Source organism: Arachis hypogaea, chromosome 20, assembly GCF_003086295.3.
Source record: "Arachis hypogaea cultivar Tifrunner chromosome 20, arahy.Tifrunner.gnm2.J5K5, whole genome shotgun sequence".
NCBI lineage: Eukaryota > Viridiplantae > Streptophyta > Magnoliopsida > Fabales > Fabaceae > Arachis > Arachis hypogaea.
The window spans coordinates 20,516,511-20,523,102 of record NC_092055.1 but is presented as its reverse complement, the minus strand read 5'-3'; the positions used below and the strand labels follow the sequence as shown (position 1 = coordinate 20,523,102).

Sequence of the window (6,592 nt, the reverse complement as noted above, 5' to 3'; positions counted from 1 at the left end):
AGGCTTTTGTTGATCCTTCCATGAGAGATTTGGGTGATTTCTCCATGAGGGATTATAGGTGTTTCCATAAGGTTCACCCATATAATTCACCTTTGCTATTGCAGGGTTTTCAGGATCATAAGCTTCTTCTTCAGAAGATGCCTCTTGAGTACTGTTGGATGCAGCTTGCATTCCATTCAGACTCTAAGAAATCATATTGACTTGCTGAGTCAATATTTTATTCTGAGCCAATATGGCATTCAGAGTATCAATTTCAAGAACTCCCTTCTTCTGAGGCGTTCCATTACTCACAGGATTCCTCTCAGAAGTGTACATAAACTGGTTATTAGCAACCATGTCAATGAGTTCTTGAGCTTTTGCAGGCGTTTTCTTTAGGTGAATGGATCCACCTGCAGAAGTATCCAATGACATTTTAGCTAATTCAGACAGACCATCATAGAATATGTCCAGGATGGTCCATTCTGAAAGCATGTCAGAAGGACACTTTTTGGTCAGTCCTTTGTATCTCTCCCAAGCTTCATAGAGGGATTCACCTTCTTTCTGTCTGAAGGTGTGAACATCCACTCTAAGCTTACTCAGATTTTGAGGAGGAAAGAACTTGGCTAAGAAAGCCTTGACCAGCTTATCCCAAGAGTTCAGGCTATCCTTAGGTTGAGAGTTCAACCATACTCTAGCTCTGTCTCTTACAGCAAAAGGGAAAAGCATGAGCCTGTAGACTTCAGGATCTACTCCATTAGTCTTAACAATATCACATATCTACAAGAATTCAGTTAAGAACTGAAAAGGATCTTCAGATGGAAGTCCATGAAACTTGCAGTTCTGCTGCATCAGAGAAACTAATTGAGGTTTCAGCTCAAAATTGTTTGCTCCAATGGCAGGAATGGAGATACTTCTTCCATGTAAATTGGAATTAGGTGCAGTAAAGTCACCAAGCATCCTCCTTGCATTATTATTATTTTCGGCTGCCATCTCCTCTTCCTGTTCGAAAATTTCTGAAAGGTGCTTGCTGGATTGTTGTAATTTAGCTTCTCTTAGTTTCCTCTTCAGAGTCCTTTCAGGTTCTGGATCTGCTTTAACAAGAATATTCTTGTCCTTGCTCCTGCTCATATGAAAAAGAGGGACAGAAAAATAATAATAATAGGGGTCTTTTTTACCACAGTATAGAGGTCCCTGTGTGAGTAGAAGAAAAGAGGAAGAAAATCTGAACTCAGAGAGAGAGGGGGAGAATTTTTGAAAATTATTTTTTTGAAAAAGAGTTAGTGATTTTTAAAAATTGTTTTTGAAAAAGGTTAGTAATTTTCGAAAATTAAAATAAAAAATTAAAATAATTAGTTAATTAAAAAGAATTTTTGAAAAAGAGGGAAGATATTTTCGAAAATTAGAGAGAGAGTTAGTTAGGTAGTTTTGAAAAAGATAAGAAACAAACAAAAAGTTAGTTAGTTAGTTGAAACAAATTTGAAAATCAATTTTGAAAAGATAAGAAGATAAGAAGTTAGAAAAGATATTTTAAAATCAAATTTTGAAAAAGATATGATTTTGAAAAAGATAAGATAGAAAGATATTTTTGAAAAGACATGATTGAAATTAGTTTTGAAAAAGATTTGATTTTTAAAATCACAATTAATGACTTGATTCACAAAAAATCACAAAATATGATTCTAGAACTTAAAGTTTGAATCTTTCTTAACAAGTAACAAACTTGAAATTTTTGAATCAAAACATTAATTGATAATGTTATTTTCGAAAATTAGGAGATAAAGATAAGAAAAAGATTTTTGAAAAATATTTCTAAAATTTTCGAAAATAAATAAGAAAAATGAAAAAGATTTGATTTTTGAAAAAGATTTTGAAAAAGATAAGATTTTTAAATTGAAAATTTGATTTGACTCATAAGAAACAACTAAATTTTAAAAAGTTTTGAAAAAGTCAACTCAAATTTTCGAATTTATGAGAAGAAAAAGGAGAAGATTTTTTTTTTGATTTTTTTGAATTTTTATGATGAGAGAGAAAAACATGAAAATGATGCAATGCATGAAAATTTTTATATCAAAACAATGAATGCATGCAAGAATGCTATGAATGTCAAGATGAACACCAAGAACACTTTGAATGTCAAGATGAACATCAAGAACTTATTTTTGAAAAATTTTTAATGCAAAGAAAACATGCAAGACACCAAACTTAAAATTATTTCATGTATAGACACTATGAATGTAAGAATGCATATGAAAAACAGGAAAAGACACAAAACATGAAAACATCAAGATCAAACAAGAAGACTTACCAAGAACAACTTGAAGATCATGAAGAACACTATGAATGCATGAATTTTTTGAAAAATGCAAGATGAATATGCAATTGACACCAAACTTTCAACTTGACTCAAGACTCAAACAAGAAACATGAAATATTTTTTATTTTTATGATTTTTTTTATTTTTTTTGGATTTTTGTTTTATATTTTTCGAAAACAAAGGAGAAAATTTTTGAAAGATGTTTGAAATTTTTTTTTGAAAACTTTTTGAAAATAAAACAAAAAGAAAATTACCTAATCTGAGCAACAAGATGAACCGTCAGTTGTCCAAACTCGAACAATCCCCGGCAACGGCGCCAAAAACTTGGTGCACGAAATTGTGATCTCAGGCAATGGCGCCATAAACTCTGTACGCACATCTTAATAAATCCTTTTTCATTCACAACTTCGATACAACTAACCAGCAAGTGCACTGGGTCGTCCAAGTAATAAACCTTACGTGAGTAAGGGTCGATCCCACGGAGATTGTTGGTATGAAGCAAGCTATGGTCACCTTGTAAATCTCAGTCAGGCGGATATAAAATAGTTATGGAGTTTTCGAACATAAATAATAAATAGAAAATAAGGATAGAAATACTTATGTAATTCATTGGTTAGAATTTCAGATAAGCGTATAGAGATGCATTCGTTCCTCTAAACCTCTGCTTTCCTGCTGTCTTCATCCAATCAATCTTACTCCTTTCCATGGCTGGCTTTATGTAAGGACATCACCGTTGTCAATAGCTACTTTTAATCCTCTCTGGAAAATGGTCCGATGCGCTGTCACTGCATGGCTAATCGTCTGGAGGCATCACCCTTGCCAATGGCTGCATCCTATCCTCTTGTGAAAATGGTCCAAATGCTCTGTCACAACACGGCTAATCATCTGACGTTCTCGATCATACTGGAATAGGATTCACCCTCCTTTTTCGTCTGTCACTACGCCCAGCACTCGCGAGTTTGAAGTTCGTCACAGTCATTCAATCCCAGAGTCCTACTCGGAATACCACAGACAAGGTTTAGACTTTTCGGACTCTCATGAATGCCGCCATCAATCTAGCTTATACCACGAAGATTCTGATTAAGAGATCCAAGAGATACTCATTCAATCTAAGGTGGAACGGAAGTGGTTGTCAGGCACGCGTTCGTGGGGGAATGATGATGATTGTCACGTTCATCACATTCAGGTTGAAGTGCGAATGAATATCTTAGAAGCGGAATAAGTTGAATTGAATAGAAAAACAGTAGTACTTTGCATTAATCTTTGAGGAACAGCAGAGCTCCACACCTTAATCTATGGAGTGCAGAAACTCTACTGTAGAAAAATACATAAGTGAATATAGGGTAAGCATGGCTGAGTGGCCAGCCTCCCATGGAGGTCTAGAGATCTAAAATTGATCAAAAGATGTCTAATACAATAGTGAAAAGTCCTATTTATACTAAACTAGTTACTAGGGTTTACAGAAGTAAGTAATTGATGCATAAATCCACTTCCGGGGCCCACTTGGTATGTGCTTGGGCTGAGCTTGAATGTTACACGTGTAGAGGTCAATCTTGGAGTTGAACGCCAGTTTGTAACGTATTTCTGGCGTTCAACTCTGGCTTGTGACGTGTTTCTGGCGTTTAACTCCAGATAGCAGCGTAGAACTGGCGTTCAACGCCCTTTTACATCGTCTAAACTCGGCCAAAGTATGGACTATTATATGTTGCTGGAAAGCCCTGGATGTCTACTTTCCAACGCAATTGGAAGCACGCCAATTTCAGTTCTGTAGCTCTAGAAAATTCATTTTGAGTGCAGGGAGGTCAGAATCCAACAGCATCAGCAGTCCTTCTTCAACCTCTGAATCTGATTTTTGCTCAAGTCCCTCAATTTCAGCCAGAAATTACCTGAAATCACAGAAAAATACACAAACTCATAGTAAAGTCCAGAAATGTGAATTTAACATAAAAACTAATGAAAACATCCCTAAAAGTAACTAGATTCTACTAAAAACATACTAAAAGCAATGCCAAAAAGCGTATAAATTATCCGCTCATCACAACACCAAACTTAAATTGTTGCTTGTTCCCAAGCAACCGAAAATCAAATAGGATAAAAAGAAAAGAATATACTATAAATTCCAAACTATCAATGAAACATAGCTCCAATCAGATGAGCGGGACTTGTAGCTTTTTGCCTCTTGAATAGTTTTGGCATCTCACTTTATCCATTGAAGTTCAGAATGATTGGCATCTATAGGAACTCAGAGTTCAGATAGTGTTATTGATTCTCCTAGTTTAGTATGATGATTCTTGAACACAGCTATTTTATGAGTCTTGGCCGTGGCCCTAAGCACTTTGTTTTCCAGTATTACCACCGGATACATAAATGTCACAGACACATAATTGGGTGAACCTTTTCAGATTGTGACTCAGCTTTGCTAAAGTCCCCAATTAGAGGTGTCCAGGGTTCTTAAGCACACTCTTCTTTTGCTTTGGACCTTGACTTTAACCGCTCAGTCTCAAGTTTTCACTTGACACCTTCATGCCACAAGCACATGGTTAGGGACAGCTTGGTTTAGCCGCTTAGGCCAGGATTTTATTCCTTTAGGCCCTCCTATCCACTGATGCTCAAAGCCTTGGGATCCTTTTTATTTACCCTTGCCTTTTGGTTTTAAGGGTTATTGGCTTTTTGCTCTTGCCTCTTGGTTTTAAGAGCTTTTGGCTTTTTCTGCTTGCTTTTTCTTTTTCTTTCTATTTTTTTTCGCTATTTTTTTTTCTGCAAGCTTTGTTCTTTGCTGCTTTTTCTTGCTTCAAGAATCATTTTTATGATTTTTCAGATTATCAAATAACATGTCTCTTTATCATCATTTTTTCAAGAGCCAACATATTTAACATTCTTAAACAACAACTTCAAAAGACATATGCACTGTTCAGGCATTCATTCAGAAAACTGCCCAAAAGGCTTTGTGCTCTACTTCAACCGAGAGGTGACAGGCTTTTCGATAAATTAAGCAGAAGGGACTCATCCCAATGGGTGTCTTGTATGCTGTTCTGTATGCCCAGAGTACATCTTGTAGCCTGGTGCTCCAGTCTCTTCTATGAGATTTGACTATCTTCTGTAATATACGCTTTATCTCTCTATTTGACACCTTGACTTGCCCATTAGTCTGAAGGTGGTAGGCTGTTGCTACTTTATGAATTATCCCATGCTTCTTCAGTAATCCTGTTAGTCTCCTGTTACAAAAATGGCTGCCTTGATCACTCATAATTGCTCGTGGTGATCCAAAACGACAAATAATATGGTTTTTAACAAAGGAAACAATAGTGTTAGCATCATCAATGCAGGTAGGAATTGCTTCCACCCATTTAGAAACGTAATCTACAGCTAACAATATATAAAAATAACCATGAGAATTTGGAAATGGACCTATGAAGTCAATGCCCCAAACATCAAAAATTTCACAGAAAAGCATAATCTGTTGAGGCATCTCATCCCTCTTGGATATATTGCCAAACCTTTGGCATGGGGAACAAGATTTACAAAATTCAGCAGCATCTTTAAAAAGAGTAGGCCACCAAAATCCACAGTCTAAAATTTTCCTAGCTGTTCTTTGAGGGCTAAAATGTCCTCCACTCTCAGATGAGTGGCAGGCCTCTAAAATAGACTGGAATTCTAATTGAGGCACACACCGTCTATTACCTGGTCAGCACCACATCTCCATAAATATGGGTCATCCCATATATAATATTTAGACTCGCTTTTCAGCTTGTCTCTTTGATGCTTAGTAAAGTTTGGAGGAAAAGTGCGGCTAACTAGATAATTAGCTACAGGTGCATACCAAGGGACTACTTCAGATACTACTTGCAGGTTATCAAATGGGAAATTATCATTATAGGAGTGGAGGTATCCTTAATGTGCTTAAGGCGACTCAAGTAGTCTGCCACTAGATTTTGGTTACCACTCCTATCTTTAATTTCTAAATCAAATTCTTGTAGTAGCAGTATCCAACGTATAAGCCTTGGTTTGGACTCCTTTTTAGCTAATAAATACTTTAGAACTGCGTGGTCCGAGTACACTACTACTTTAGTACCAAGTAAATAGGCTCGAAATTTATCCAGAGCAAAAACAATAGCAAGAAGCTCTTTCTCAGTAGTAGTGTAATTAGACTGAGCAGCGTCTAAAGTCTTAGATGCATAAGCAATTACAAAAGGGTCCTTACCTTCACGCTGAGCCAGCGCTGCTCCTACTGCATGGTTGGAAGCATCACACATGATTTCAAATGGCTGGCTCCAGTCTGGTCCTCTCACAATTGGAGCT

The 6,592-nt window shown here is 36.4% G+C and overlaps 1 non-coding gene across 1 annotated transcript; it reads left to right on the top strand.

The window, feature by feature from the left end:
- The first annotated feature begins 465 nt into the window (after nucleotides 1-465).
- LOC112788626 (small nucleolar RNA R71) lies at nucleotides 466-573 on the top strand. The gene has a single exon (XR_003195984.1). It is a non-coding gene; the product is annotated as a small nucleolar RNA R71 (small nucleolar RNA).
- The last annotated feature ends 6,019 nt before the right edge of the window (nucleotides 574-6,592 follow it).